Genomic DNA, 17,181 nt, shown 5'->3' on the forward strand with positions numbered 1-17,181 from the left:
TTATTGTACTCCAGGGCACTTCCTCATTCAATCCTATTTTTATTTTCATTTTACCATTATATTGCGAGGCTACCCAAATTTGAATGAACCTCTCCTCTGTCTGTGTGCCGGGGCCTAAATATATGCCAATGGACTGTTCCAATGTTGGGTGACGTGAAGCCTGATTCTCTGCTATGACATGCAGACTAATTCTCTGCTGACATGAAGCCAGATTCTCTGTTACGGGACCTCTCTCCTCTGCATGGGTGCTGGGCCTAAATATATGCCAATGGACTGTTGCACTGGTGGCTGACGTGAAGCCTGATTGTCTGTTACGGGACCTCTCTCCTCTGCCTGGGTGCTGGGCCTAAATATCTGACAATGGACTGTTGCATTGGTGGCTGACGTGAAGCCTGATTCTCTGCTATGATATGAAGACTGATTCTCTGCTGACAGGAAGCCAGATTGTCTGTTACGGGACCTCTCTCCTCTGCCTGGGTGCTGGGCCTAAATTTATGAAAATGGACTGTTACAGTGGTGGGTGACGTGAAGCATGATTCTCTGCTATGACATGAAGACTGATTCTCTGCTGACATGAAGCCAGATTGTCTGTTACGGGACCTCTCTCCTCTGCCTGGGTGCTGGGCCTAAATATCTGACAATGGACTGTTGCAGTGATGGCTGACGTGAAGCCTGATTCTCTGCTATGACATGCAGACTGATTCTCTGCTGACATGAAGCCAGATTCTCTGTTACGGGACCTCTCTCCTCTGCCTGGGTGCTGGGCCTAAATTTATGAAAATGGACTGTTACAGTGGTGGGTGACGTGAAGCCTGATTCTCTGCTATGACATGAAAACTGATTCTCTGCTGACATGAAGCCAGATTGTCTGTTACGGGACCTCTCTCCCTTGCCTGGGTGCTGGGCCTAAATTTATGACAATGGACTGTTGCAGTGGTGGCTGACGTGAAGCCTGATTCTCTGCTATGACATGCAGACTGATTTTCTGCTGACATGAAGACAGATTCTCTGTTACGGGACCTCTTTCCTCTGCCTGGGTGCCGGGGCCTAAATATCTGAGAATGGACTGTTCCAGTGGTGGGTGACGTGAAGCCAGATTCTCTGCTATGGGACCTCTCTCCAATTGATTTTGGTTCATTTTTATTTATTTAATTTATATTTTTATTCATTTCCCTATCCACATTTGTTTGCAGGGGATTTACCTACATGTTGCTGCCTTTTGCAGCCCTCTAGCCCTTTCCTGGGCTGTTTTACAGCCTTTTTAGTACCGAAAAGTTCAGGTCCCCATTGACTTCAATGGGGTTCGGGTTCGGGATGAAGTTCGGATCGGGTTCGGATCCCGAACCCGAACATTTCCGGGAAGTTCGGCCGAACTTCTCGAACCCGAACATCCAGGTGTTCGCTCAACTCTAAAAATAATCCTTTAGCGGAGCGAATAGATGCCGGATGACTTGGACGCTCCATGACCTTTCCAGGAGCTGCTGTCGGGAGCAGCGGTTCATTTCTGAGACGTCCGTATACGAAGACCCTCTCCATCTCCGTGCTCAGTTATATGCGGTAAAATCTTTTGTGACTTATTTCTGTGGAAAAACAAATTTTATTCAGCGCTCAGCGCTGTAATAATATGCGGTAAAATCTTTTGTAATGTATTTCGGGGGTAAAGCAAATTGTAATCAGTGGTCAGCGCTGCGGTTATATGCGGTAAAATCTTTATTGAAGTATGTCAGTCGAAAAACAACATTTATTTTGCGGTCAGCGCTGTGTTTATATGCGGTAAAATCTTTTGTGACGTATCTTGATGAGCTTTGCAACTCTTCCGTGCTCAAAGCAATCTTTGTCTTCTTATTGTCTGTAGCTACTAGAAGCCTGCTCATGCCAGACAGGTTCCCCCAAAAGTATCTTGGTCGATTGACACTCTGTCATTGTGCCATTCTGTGGCTTCCTCATGCTGCTGCCACCTCCACACTCTGTGATTGTGCCACTCTGTGGCCTACTCATGCTGCTGCCACCTCCAGACTCGGTCATTGTGCCACTCTGTGGCCTCCTCCTGATGCTGCTGCTGCCACCTCCAGACTGTCATTGTGCCACTCTGTGGCCTACTCATGCTGCTGCCACCTCCAGACTCTATCTTTGGGCCACTCTTTGGACTTCTCATGCTGTTCCCACCCTTCCCCACTTCATGACTGGTCCACTATTTTGGCTTTCGGCCTGGATGACATCATCATTTATTTGACACTTCTTCTGATCTGTCAGAAGGTAGGGAAAATGAGACGCACAACGGATCCTTTCTGTGTTGCAGCTGTAAAGCCTGCATGGTCCCATCAGAATTGGCTTATGATTTGGTAGCCAAAAGCAGGAGTGGGCAGAAAACACAGAAGACATGCAAACATTTGGTTCACTTGTCATCTCTTTTTTAGATCCACTCCTGTTTTTTTTGGGCATTACCAATACTGATGGATTACTGACAAAATGCTGACCGAGTGAAGGCAAATGCTCAGCAGACAGGAATAGTTTGAGGGGTTATTGTTGTGACGGATCAGAAGAAGGGCAAAATAATCAGGGATGTCAACACAAACTTACTGTTGACACCCTCTCCACTCTGTCCATGGGGGCTCTACTTTTATAAGCGTTTAATAGAACAGGTTCTGTAGAAATCTATGTAGAATCAGCTGACGACTGTGTAAAAGGAGTGCGCTTCTTCTTGACGATAACATCTACCTGTAAGGCTGAGTTGATACTTGAGTTATTTGGTCAGTTTTGGCCCCGTGACTGCCCAAATAAGTGAATTATGCAGTGATACTAAGAGTGACACCTGTCATCTGCATGTCATACTGACTCACAGTATTATTTCACTACCACAGCAGACTCCATATGCGTGTTACTGCAAGGCACAGTGTCCCCCCCCCCCCTCTTAAAGGTTCTCTGCAGCCAGGAAATAGCAGTTTAACCACTTCAGCCCCGCTAGCTGAAACCCCCTTCATGACCAGAGCACTTTTTACACTTCGGCACTACAGTACTTTCACCGTTTATCGCTCGGTCATGCAACTTACCACCCAAATGAATTTTACCTCCTTTTCTTCTCACTAAGGCTACTTTCACACTAGCGTTCAATCGGATCCGTTCTGAACGGATCCGATCATATTAATGCAGACGGAGGCTCCGTTCAGTACGGATCCGTCTGCATTAATAACTTAGAAAAAATTCTAAGTGTGAAAGTAGCCTCAGCGGATCCGTTCAGACTTTCAATGTAGAGTCAATGGGGGACGGATCCGCTTGAAGATTGAGCCATATGGTGACATCTTCAAGCGGATCCGTTCCCATTGACTTACATTGTAAGTCTGAACGGATCCGCTCGCCTCCGCACGGCCAGGCGGACAGCTGAACGCTGCAAGCAGCGTTCAGCTGTCCGCCTGTCCGTGCGGAGGCGAGCGGAGCGGAGGCTGAACGCCGCCAGACTGATGCAGTCTGAGCGGATCCGCATCCATTCAGACTGCATCAGGGCTGGACGGAGGCGTTCGGGTCCGCTCGTGAGCTCCTTCAAACGGAGCTCACGAGCGGACCGACGAACGCTAGTGTGAAACTAGCCTAATAGAGCTTTCATTTGGTGGTATTTTATTGCTGCTGACATTTTTACTTTTTTTGTTATTAATCGAAATGTAACGTTTTTTTTGCAAAAAAATGACATTTTTCACTTTCAGCTGTAAAATTTTGTAAAAAAAACGACATCCATATATAAATTTTTCGCTAAATTTATAGTTCTACATGTCTTTGATAAAAAAAACATGTTTGGGCAAGAAAAAAATGGTTTGGGTAAAAGTTATAGTGTTTACAAACTATGGTACAAAAATGTGAATTTCCGCTTTTTGAAGCAGCTCTGACTTTCTGAGCACCTGTCATGTTTCCTGAGGTTCTACAATGCCCAAACAGTAGAAAAACCCACAAATGACCCCATTTCGGAAAGTAGACACCCTAAGGTATTCGCTGATGGGCATAGTGAGTTCATAGAACTTTTTATTTTTTGTCACAAGTTAGCGGAAAATGATGATGATTTTTTATTTTTATTTTTTTCTTACAAAGTCTCATATTCCACTAACTTGCGACAAAAAATAAAAAATTCTAGGAACTCGCCATGTCCCTCACGGAATACCTTGGGGTGTCTTCTTTCCAAAATGGGGTCACTTGTGGGGTAGTTATACTGCCCTGGCAATTTAGGGGCCCAAATGTGTGAGAAGAACTTTGCAATCAAAATGTGTAAAAAATGACCGGTGAAATCCGAAAGGTGCACTTTGGAATATGTGCCCCTTTGCCCACCTTGGCTGCAAAAAAGTGTCACACATCTGGTATCGCCGTACTCAGGAGAAGTTGGAGAATGTGTTTTGGGGTGTCATTTTACATATACCCATGCTGGGTGAGAGAAATATCTTGGCAAAAGACAACTTTTCCAATTTTTTTATACAAAGTTGGCATTTGACCAAGATATTTTTCTCACCCAGCATGGGTATATGTAAAATGACACCCCAAAACACATTCCCCAACTTCTCCTGAGTACGGCGATACCAGATGTGTGACACTATTTTGCAGCCAAGGTGGGCAAAGGGGCACATATTCCAAAGTGCACCTTTCGGATTTCACCGGTCATTTTTTACACATTTTGATTGCAAAGTTCTTCTCACACATTTGGGCCCCTAAATTGCCAGGGCAGTATAACTACCCCACAAGTGACCCCATTTTGGAAAGAAGACACCCCAAGGTATTCCGTGAGGGACATGGCGAGTTCCTAGAATTTTTTATTTTTTGTCGCAAGTTAGTGGAATATGAGACTTTGTAAGGAAAAAAAGAAAAAAAAAAGAAAAATCATCATTTTCCGCTAACTTGTGACAAAAAATAAAAAATTCTAGGAACTCGCCGTGCCCCTCACGGAATACCTTGGGGTTTCTTCTTTCCAAAATGGGGTCACTTGTGGCGTAGTTATACTGCCCTGGCAATTTAGGGGCCCAAATGTGTAAGAAGTACCTTGCAATCAAAATGTGTAAAAAATGGCCTGCGAAATCCGAAAGGTGCACTTTGGAATATGTGCCCCTTTGCCCACCTTGGCTGCAAAATAGTGTCACACATCTGGTATCGCCGTACTCAGGAGAAGTTGGGGAATGTGTTTTGAGGTGTCATTTTACATATAACCATGCTGGGTGAGAGAAATATCTTGGCAAAAGATAACTTTTCCCATTTTTGTATACAAAGTTGGCATTTGACCAAGATATTTCTCTCACCCAGCATGGGTATATGTAAAATGACACCCCAAAACACAATGCCCAACTTCTCCTGAGTACGGCGATACCAGATGTGTGACACTTTTTTGCAGCCTAGATGCGCAAAGGTGCCCAAATTCCTTTTAGGAGGGCATTTTTAGACATTTGGATCCCAGACTTCTTCTCACACTTTCGGGCCCCTAAAAAGCCAGGGCAGTATAAATACCCCACATGTGACCCCACTTTGGAAAGAAGACACCCCGAGGTATTCAATGAGGGGCCTGGCGAGTTCATAGAATTTTTTTTTTTTTTTTGGATAAGTTAGCGGATATAGATTTTTTTTTTTTTTTCTCACAAAGTCTCACTTTCCGCTAACTTAGGACAAAAATTTAAATCTTTCATGGACTCAATATGCCCCTCACGGAATACCTTGGGGTGTCTTCTTTCCGAAATGGGGTCACATGTGGGGTATTTATACTGCCCTAACACAAGTTAGTGGAATATGAGACTTAGTAAGAAAAAACAAAAACAAACAAAAAATTTCCGCTAACTTGGGCCAAAAAAATTTCTGAATGGAGCCTTACGGGGGGGGGGGGGGGGGGGTGATCAATGACAGGGGGGTGATCAATGACAGGGGGGTGATCACCCATATAGACTCCCTGATCACCCCCCTGTCATTGATCACCCCCCTGTAAGGCTCCATTCAGATGTCTGTATGATTTTTACGGATCCATGGATACATGGATCGGATCCGCAAAACACATGCGGACGTCTGAATGGAGCCTTACAGGGGGGTGATCAATGACAGGGGGTGATCAGGGTGATCACCCCCCTGTCACTGATCACCCCCCCCTGTAAGGCTCCATTCAGACGTCCGTATGATTTTTACGGATCCATGGATACATGGATCGGATCCGCAAAACACATGCGGACGTCTGAATGGAGCCTTACAGGGGGGTTATCAATGACAGGGGGTGATCAGGGTGATCACCCCCCTGTCACTGATCACCCCCCCTGTAAGGCTCCATTCAGACATCCGTATGATTTTTACAGATCCATGGATACATGGATCGGATCCGCAAAACACATGCGGACGTCTGAATGGAGCCTTACAGGGGGGTTATCAATGACAGGGGGTGATCAGGATGATCACCCCCCTGTCACTGATCACCCCCCCGTAAGGCTTCATTCAGACGTCCATATGATTTTTACGGATCCATGGATCGGATCCGCAAAACACATGCGGACATCTGAATGGAGCCTTACAGGGGGGTGATCAATGACAGGCGGGTGATCAATGACAGGGGGTGATCAGGGAGTGTATATGGGTGATCACCCGCCTGTCATTGATCACCCCCCTGTAAGGCTCCATTCAGACGTCCGCATGTGTTTTGCGGATCCGATCCATGTATCCATGGATCCGTAAAAATCATGCGGACGTCTGAATGGAGCCTTACAGGGGGGTGATCAATGACAGGGGGTGATCAGGGAGTGTATATGGGTGATCACCCGCCTGTCATTGATCACCCCCCTGTAAGGCTCCATTCAGACGTCCGCATGTGTTTTGCGGATCCGATCCATGTATCCATGGATCCGTAAAAATCATACGGACGTCTGAATGGAGCCTTACAGGGGGGTGATCAATGACAGGGGGTGATCAGGGAGTGTATATGGGTGATCACCCGCCTGTCATTGATCACCCCCCTGTAAGGCTCCATTCAGACGTCCGCATGTGTTTTGCGGATCCGATCCATGTATCCGTGGATCTGTAAAAATCATGCGGACGTCTGAACGGAGCCTGACAGGGGGGTGATCAATGACAGGGGGGTGATCAATGACAGGGGGGTGATCAGGGAGTTTATATGATCATGGGTGATCAGGGGTTCATAAAGGGTTAATAAGTGACGGGGGGGGGGGGGTGTAGTGTAGTGTAGTGTTTGGGTGCGACTTTACTGACCTACCTGTGTCCTCTGGTGGTCGATCCTAACAAAAGGGACCACCAGAGGACCAGGTAGCAGGTATATTAGACGCTGTTATCAAAACAGCGTCTAATATACCTGTTAGGGGTTAAAAAAATCTGATCTCCAGCCTGCCAGCGAGCGATCGCCGCTGGCAGGCTGGAGATCCACTCGCTTACCTTCCGTTCCTGTGAGCGCGCGCGCCTGTGTGCGCGCGTTCACAGGAAATCCCGGCCCTCGCGAGATGACACGTATATGCGTCGTCGTGCGCAGGGCTGCCACCTCCGGACCGCACATCTGCGTTAGGCGGTCCGGAGGCGGTTAATGCGATTCACCGCAAATAAATTCGGATCAAAGCTAATTTTTCCCAAAAATTAGGCAAGTCGGCCGAATCAAATTTTTGAAAAATTCGCTCATCTCTGGTAGTAACCATAGAAACAAGAAGTGTATAATGTAACTGAAAAATTTATGAAGCCAGCAAAGGGGACAATATGGACAATCACAATACATTAGTAAGTGCCTTGTATTGACTTTCTCTACATGATAAATGCCATTTGATGAAGTGAAACAACCCCTTTAAGGACATAGGCTGCAAGTTTGCATTCCTTCTCGACAATCGGCTACTCGTCAGGGAACGAGACTGATGCGTTTACATGAAGTGATCTCCTCCACAGTATGGGGAGGAACGATCGCTAATGCCATCCCTCATCCCCATACAGAAGCACTGTTTGTCGGCAGCAAAGGCTATTTAGATGCCGGGATGCGCTGCCAGCAAGCGATGATTTAGGTGACTGAATGAACGATCCTACTACCTATTAAATGAGAGTTTTGCTCGTTTGTTGGGAAATTAGCATCAACTTTACACCGACAGATTATTGCTAAAGAGCATTTGTGCCTTTACACATGGAACAATATCAATCACTGATAACTTCTTTTGCTTTGATTCGCTCATCACTAATGAGCACCCAAATCTTGCCCTTGGCACTAGTGCACAGCCATTAGGAATATGGAGCATCATTTTGAAAGTACTTTTTTTTATAGGTTGAAATATTCCGTTTCCTGTTACTTATCCTCTTGTAAATAGGATAATAGGATGCCTGCCCTTAATGGACAGTGTTCTCAAAGAAGATGTTCCACAATTGTTATTTCACTGGCAATACAAGTATTTACTAAAAGAGGAAGTTACGGTTCAGGTTAAGATACCTGTTATACCAATTACTTCTGTTGTAATCTCCTGTAGTTGCCCTTTTGAGGGAAAACTGTAGTCAGAAAATTATTACAGTAATAGGAAAGTAATTGCTTTATAAATTATGCCAATCATTCTTGCATAAAGTATGGTTTGATGTTCCTTTTAGTCTGGTGTCCTTTGAACTTTTCATGTACAGTAACTCTTTTTTAATATTTAGTGTTCTAATTAACATCATTTGAAGTTTGTGAATTGAAGTTCATTCACCTCTGCTGTTTATTAATTCAATTAGATATTTTAAGTTCAGGCACAAACAAATGACTAATACACACACCTTTACAGATAAGTTTTCTCCACTTTTATGACTGCCCCTTCAGTCTCCCACTGAGGATGTGTTCATAATTATGTTCCTCATTTTTGTTAAAACTTGATGAATCCACTGATAGATCCTATTGATTGAAAAAAATTATTAGTCAAAAACAAACTGAAAAAAAAATTGCTTGAATATTGAAAATATGACTTAGTTTAATATACAACCATAAGGCACATACTGTATAGTGATGTCTTCCTTGAGTCAGTGCCCTCCTAATAAAAAGTACATAGCAGTGTGAGCAACCATGCTCCCATACTAGCATAAGGTACATGGCTATTCAGAGAAGGCCATACTTTTTTCCGATGACACATTCCTTTTAAGCCTCATTCACACGTCAGTGTTTTGGTGTGAGTCAAGACCGGAATTGGAGCCTACACAGAGATAAGGTGTAAGGGAAGGATCTGCACATGTTCTTTGCTTAGAACCGCACCTGGTTTTGGCTCAAAATCATTGATGGAAATCACTGACCGAACACTGACTGTGTGAATAAAGCCTCATGCACACGTCCGTGGAACACGGACCATGTGATACCGGCCTGGATTTCTTCTGAGTGCAGGAGCGCACAGCGTCATTGGTTGCTATAGATCATACCAGTGTATTACTGTACTGCAGCAGGAAGTGCACAGCGTCTTAGAAACCAATGACGCCGTGCGCTCCTGCACTCAGAAGAAATCCAGGCGGGTATCACGCGGTCAGTGTTTCACAGACGTGTGCATGAGGCTTAAGGCATTATGGTGCATTCACCATAATGCCATAAAATCATTCATCATCATTTACAACATAGATGACTGTATAATGAAGAGAGGTAGAAGTTGAAGAAGAAAGGGTGAACACAATTTAGTTATTTTACTTTAGAAACTGTGAAAATAATACATATATTCTTCTAGTCTTCTAGTTGTATAGTCCATTCACTGTATACGAGGACATCTTAGGGGTCAGAACCACACCAATCAATCATAAAACACTGCTACAGGAACAACCCTATAAAAAAATTTCCTTGTGGTGTACTGAATACATAAAGGTATTTCTAAAAAATATATTAATAATAATTGCTGTAACAATGGCAGCTAGCACCCGCCAGCGTGCAGCGCATCCTGCTATGTACCTCAGTTGAACTGCACACAATGCTCCTCTTCTCCGCTGCAGGCTCTGGACCCGCTTTCCTGCACTGTCGCGGGTGGCGACGGCTTCAGTTGCACCATGTAGGAGCCGCACGCGTCCTGTTTCTTTAAGGGTTCGTGCACGCCTCTTCCGCCTTCTCTTCAATCCCAGACAGGCACCACCTTTATAAGGGTGCTTCCCCCTTCCTGTGATGCCTGAGCAATATTGTAGTTTTCTACAGCGAAGGTTCCAGCTTGTTGTTCCTGAGATGTTGTCATCCTGCTTCCGACCTTAGCCTGTATCCTGACCTCGTCTCTGCCTGATCCTCCTGTACCTCGCTGCTCTCAAGTGTATGATTCGGATTGTCGACCACGCCTTTGTCTGCTTTTCAGCTTGTTACACCTGCTGCACCTGAGCTATTCAGCTGTGCTGTTCTACTAGTTCCAGCTCTGCTAAATCATTAACTCAGCTCTGCTTCATCTGACTGCTACTGCGCTCCTTCCTTCCAGTGACAGCTCGCTCCACCTGCCTGTTCCCCCAGTGCTTGAATTGGGGCGTTCTGACCTGCTCAGCCAGCTGCTACTTAACTGGCACCACTCTTACGGTAGCGACCTGATGTCTCCCCTGCAGCTAAGACCAGCTTCCGCATATTGGAGCGGGATAAAGGGTGAAAACCAGGGGAACATTTAGATTCCGCTCCCAAAGCCAAACTGGTAAGTGGCACAGCGAGTCCACACCCGTTGGAGCGTTACAATAGCAACATAATTTAACTAGTAGTTTCAGCCCATAATTTGGCAAGAGAAGTGGCTGAAACACAATGGTGACATGGGGCTGTTTGTGACAACCACCCGCCAATCCCGTTGTACTATGCCACAGTTGCCATACAGGTCTTGTCCACTAGAGACTTCTGGAGGCAAATCCACTGTGAGCACAGTAGACTTTTAAGATTGGTTGGTGTGCCCATACATGGTACTATCGCGATTGTATGTACAATCGGTAAAATAAAATTATTGATTTTGTGTTGGAAATCAAATTAATTTGCTGCCACCACTCTTTATATTGAATTGGGGCGAAGAGACCCCGGCTAGCTAATCCTAAAGGGAAGAAACGGTTATTTGCAACCTAGCTAACCAATTAACAATTTATAAAAATAAGACAATGCGGCAGTATGCCTCTTCTGAGGACAGAGTTCTTAGCATAGAGCAGATATTCAAGTAACAAGGGCAAAACTGGAACAATGCAATCATTAGTTTTATTCTAAAAAACTATACACAAAAATATACATTAAAACTAACAGATAAATATACCTGCCAGTTGAACAGATTGGTTGGATAGAAATAGGTAAGAGGTGGAAGGGAATAGAATGTCTGTAAGTTCAGAATTACCGTGGTAGAGTCCAGTAAAAGATAAAGTCTTTGTAATGAATAATCCAAGATGGCGGGGTGCCGTGTCCAGCGGGCAGTTGTGATGTCATTCGACGTCAGATGTTGGATGAAGGACCCAGGACCTGAGTGTGTCACTGTTTTTACCCACTCTGAAGGCGGGGAGTGGCTATGACACGCACAAGTCCAGCCTTGTGTAATTGGAACAGGGGGCAGTTCTTGCCCCAGGGAGAGAAAATCTGGCAGAATCTTTGCTTTGCCAGTTTCTCCATACCCGTAAGTCAAATAAAATTATAGAGTTGATATTTATAATCAGTACAATTTTACGCATCATCTGATACCAAATATGACTGGACGACAGTACAGTGTGCCTGAGAACCTTTATGTCTCAGAGTGGGAATCTCTGATTTTCCCACAAGTTTCCTGGAAGGTGTGTTAGAATAACCCAAACAACCACTGAAGAGATGGTTTACTTCGTATTTTCCTAAACCATTAAATATGAGGAAATATGGGAAGAATTATGAAATCTATGGGAGACACATAGAAACATAGAAACATAGAATGTGTCGGCAGATAAGAACCATTTGGCCCATCTAGTCTGCCCAATATATCTGAATCCTATGAATAGTCCCTGGCTCTATCTTATATGAAGGATAGCCTTATGCCTATCCCATGCATGCTTAAACTCCTTCACTGTATTTGCAGCTACCACTTCTGCAGGAAGGCTATTCCATGCATCCACTACTCTCTCAGTAAAGTAATACTTCCTTATATTACTTTTAAACCTTTGCCCCTCTAATTTAAAACTGTGTCCTCTTGTGGTAGTTTTTCTTCTTTTAAATATGCTCTCCTCCTTTACAGAGTTGATTCCCTTTATGTATTTAAAAGTTTCTATCATATCCCCTCTGTCTCTTCTTTCTTCCAAGCTATACATATTAAGGTCTTTTAACCTTTCCTGGTACGTTTTATCCTGCAATCCATGTACTAGTTTAGTAGCTCTTCTCTGAACTCTCTCTAGAGTATCTATATCCTTCTGGAGATATGGCCTCCAGTACTGCGCACAATACTCCAAGTGAGGTCTCACCAGTGTTCTGTACAGCGGCATAAGCACTTCACTCTTTCTACTGCTTATACCTCTCCCTATACATCCAAGCATTCTGCTGGCATTTCGTGCTGCTTTATTACATTGTCTTCCCACCTTTAAGTCTTCTGAAATAATTACTCCTAAATCCCTTTCCTCAGATACTGAGGTCAGGACTGTGTCAAATATTCTATATTCTGCCCTTGGGTTTTTACGCCCCAGGTGCATTATCTTGCACTTATCCACATTAAATTTCAGTTGCCAGAGTTCTGACCATTCTTCTAGTTTTCCTAAATCCTTTTCCATTTGGCGTTTCCCTCCAGGAACATCAACCCTGTTACATATCTTTGTGTCATCAGTAGGGATGAGCGAACTCGAACTGTATAGTTCGGGTTCGTACCGAATTTTGGGGTGTCCGTGACACGGACCCGAACCCGGACATTTTCGTAAAAGTCCGGGTTCGGGTTCGGTGTTCGTCGCTTTCTTCGCGCTTTTGTGACGCTTTCTTGGCGCTTTTTGAAAGGCTGCAAAGCAGCCAATCAACAAGCGTCATACTACTTGCCCCAAGAGGCCATCACAGCCATGCCTACTATTGGCATGGCTGTGATTGGCCAGAGCACCATGTGACCCAGCCTCTATTTAAGCTGGAGTCACATAGCGCCGCCCGTCACTCTGCTCTGATTAGCGTAGGGAGAGGTTGCGGCTGCGACAGTAGGGCGAGATTAGGCAGATTAACTCCTCCAAAGGACTTGATTAACTGATCGATCTGCAGCTGTGGATCATTGAGCTGCTGATCCTCAATTGCTCACTGTTTTTAGGCTGCCCAGACCGTTTGTCAGTCACATTTTTCTGGGGTGATCGGCGGCCATTTTGTGTCTTGTGGTGCGCCAGCACAAGCTGCGACCAAGTGCATTTAACCCTCAATGGTGTGGTTGTTTTTTGGCTAAAGCCTACATCAGGGTGAAGCTGTCACACCAAGTGCATTTAACCAGCAATAGTCTGTTCATTTTTTGGCCATATACAAAATCAGGGGCAAGCTGCGCCTGTCACCAAGTGCATTTAACCCTCAATGGTGTGGTTGTTTTTTGGCTAAAGCCTACATCAGGGTGAAGCTGTCACACCAAGTGCATTTAACCAGCAATAGTCTGTTCATTTTTTGGCCATATACTAAATCAGGGGCAAGCTGCGCCTGTCACCAAGTGCATTTAACCCTCAATGGTGTGGTTGTTTTTTGGCTAAAGCCTACATCAGGGTGAAGCTGTCACACCAAGTGCATTTAACCAGCAATAGTCTGTTTATTTTTTGGCCATATCCCAGTCTAATTCTGTCACTAAATCCATACCGGTCACCCAGCGCCTAAATACTAGGCCTCAAATTTATATCCCGCTAAATCTGTCCTTAGTGCTGTAGCTGGGCGAGTTATTTAGTGTCCGTTCAAGCACATTTCTTGTTCTGGGTTGAAATACAATTCCCAATTTAGCAATTTCATAATTTAGTGGTTTCTGCTATATCAGAGCTATTTGAAATCTATCCCTAAAAGGGTATATAATATTCAAGGTGCACATTGGGTCATTCAGAATAACTTCACACACACCCGCTACTGTGTATTTCCAAGTCTAATTCTGGCACTAAACCCATACCTGTCACCCAGCGCCTAAATACTAGGCCTCAAATTTATATCCCGCTAAATCTGTCCTTAGTGCTGTAGCTGGGCGAGTTATTTAGTGTCCGTTCAAGCACATTTCTTGTTCTGGGTTGAAATACAATTCCCAATTTAGCAATTTCATAATTTAGTGGTTTCTGCTATATCAGAGCTATTTGAAATCTATCCCTAAAAGGGTATATAATATTCAAGGTGCACATTGGGTCATTCAGAATAACTTCACACACACCCGCTACTGTGTATTTCCAAGTCTAATTCTGGCACTAAACCCATACCTGTCACCCAGCGCCTAAATACTAGGCCTCAAATTTATATCCCGCTAAATCTGTCCCTAGTGCTGTAGCTGGGCGAGTTATTTAGTGTCCGTTCAAGCACATTTCTTGTTCTGGGTTGAAATACAATTCCCAATTTAGCAATTTCATAATTTAGTGGTTTCTGCTATATCAGAGCTATTTGAAATCTATCCCTAAAAGGGTATATAATATTCAAGGTGCACATTGGGTCATTCAGAATAACTTCACACACACCCGCTACTGTGTATTTCCAAGTCTAATTCTGGCACTAAACCCATACCTGTCACCCAGCGCCTAAATACTAGGCCTCAAATTTATATCCCGCTAAATCTGTCCTTAGTGCTGTAGCTGGGCGAGTTATTTAGTGTCCGTTCAAGCACATTTCTTGTTCTGGGTTGAAATACAATTCCCAATTTAGCAATTTCATAATTTAGTGGTTTCTGCTATATCAGAGCTATTTGAAATCTATCCCTAAAAGGGTATATAATATTCAAGGTGCACATTGGGTCATTCAGAATAACTTCACACACACCCGCTACTGTGTATTTCCAAGTCTAATTCTGGCACTAAACCCATACCTGTCACCCAGCGCCTAAATACTAGGCCTCAAATTTATATCCCGCTAAATCTGTCCCTAGTGCTGTAGCTGGGCGAGTTATTTAGTGTCCGTTCAAGCACATTTCTTGTTCTGGGTTGAAATACAATTCCCAATTTAGCAATTTCATAATTTAGTGGTTTCTGCTATATCAGAGCTATTTGAAATCTATCCCTAAAAGGGTATATAATATTCAAGGTGCACATTGGGTCATTCAGAATAACTTCACACACACCCGCTACTGTGTATTTCCAAGTCTAATTCTGGCACTAAACCCATACCTGTCACCCAGCGCCTAAATACTAGGCCTCAAATTTATATCCCGCTAAATCTGTCTTTAGTGCTGTAGCTGGGCGAGTTATTTAGTGTCCGTTCAAGCACATTTCTTGTTCTGGGTTGAAATACAATTCCCAATTTAGCAATTTCATAATTTAGTGGTTTCTGCTATATCAGAGCTATTTGAAATCTATCCCTAAAAGGGTATATAATATTCAAGGTGCACATTGGGTCATTCAGAATAACTTCACACACACCAGCTACTGTGTATTTCCAAGTCTAATTCTGGCACTAAACCCATACCTGTCACCCAGCGCCTAAATACTAGGCCTCAAATTTATATCCCGCTAAATCTGTCCCTAGTGCTGTAGCTGGGCGAGTTATTTAGTGTCCGTTCAAGCACATTTCTTGTTCTGGGTTGAAATACAATTCCCAATTTAGCAATTTCATAATTTAGTGGTTTCTGCTATATCAGAGCTATTTGAAATCTATCCCTAAAAGGGTATATAATATTCAAGGTGCACATTGGGTCATTCAGAATAACTTCACACACACCCGCTACTGTGTATTTCCAAGTCTAATTCTGGCACTAAACCCATACCTGTCACCCAGCGCCTAAATACTAGGCCTCAAATTTATATCCCGCTAAATCTGTCCTTAGTGCTGTAGCTGGGCGAGTTATTTAGTGTCCGTTCAAGCACATTTCTTGTTCTGGGTTGAAATACAATTCCCAATTTAGCAATTTCATAATTTAGTGGTTTCTGCTATATCAGAGCTATTTGAAATCTATCCCTAAAAGGGTATATAATATTCAAGGTGCACATTGGGTCATTCAGAATAACTTCACACACACCCGCTACTGTGTATTTCCAAGTCTAATTCTGGCACTAAACCCATACCTGTCACCCAGCGCCTAAATACTAGGCCTCAAATTTATATCCCGCTAAATCTGTCCCTAGTGCTGTAGCTGGGCGAGTTATTTAGTGTCCGTTCAAGCACATTTCTTGTTCTGGGTTGAAATACAATTCCCAATTTAGCAATTTCATAATTTAGTGGTTTCTGCTATATCAGAGCTATTTGAAATCTATCCCTAAAAGGGTATATAATATTCAAGGTGCACATTGGGTCATTCAGAATAACTTCACACACACCCGCTACTGTGTATTTCCAAGTCTAATTCTGGCACTGAACCCATACCTGTCACCCAGCGCCTAAATACTAGGCCTCAAATTTATATCCTGCTAAATCTCTCGTTACCGCTGTCCTGTTGTGGCTGGGAAAGTTATTTAGTGTCCGTCAAAGCACATTTTTTGTTCTGGGTTGAAATACAATTCCCAATTTAGCAATTTCATAATTTAGTGGTTTCTGCTATATCAGAGCTATTTGAAATCTATCCCTAAAAGGGTATATAATATTCAAGGTGCACATTGGGTCATTCAGAATAACTTCACACACACACGCTTCTGTGCATTTCCAAGTCTAATTCTGTCACTAAATCCATACCGGTCACCCAGCGCCTAAATACTAGGCCTCAAATTTATATCCCGCTGAATTTGAATACAATACATTGGGCCAAATAATATATTTGTTGTTGTGGTGAACCATAACAATGAGAAAAACATCTAGTAAGGGACGCGGACGTGGACATGGTCGTGGACATGGTCGGACATGGTGGGTGACGTGAAGCCTCATTCTCTGCTATGACATGCAGACTGATTCTCTGCTGTCATGAAGCCAGATTGTCTGTTACGGGACCTCTCTGCTCTGCCTGTGTGCTAGGCCTAAATATATGCCAATGGACTGTTGCAGTGGTGGGTGACGTGAAGCCTCATTCTCTGCTATGACATGCAGACTGATTCTCTGCTGACATGAAGCCAGATCGTCTGTTACGGGACCTCTCTGCTCTGCCTGTGTGCTAGGCCTAAATATATGCCAATGGACTGTTGCAGTGGTGGGTGACGTGAAGCCTCATTCTCTGCTATGACATGCAGACTGATTCTCTGCTGACATGAAGCCAGATTGTCTGT

Source organism: Bufo gargarizans, chromosome 2 (genome assembly GCF_014858855.1).
Source record: "Bufo gargarizans isolate SCDJY-AF-19 chromosome 2, ASM1485885v1, whole genome shotgun sequence".
Lineage (NCBI taxonomy): Eukaryota > Metazoa > Chordata > Amphibia > Anura > Bufonidae > Bufo > Bufo gargarizans.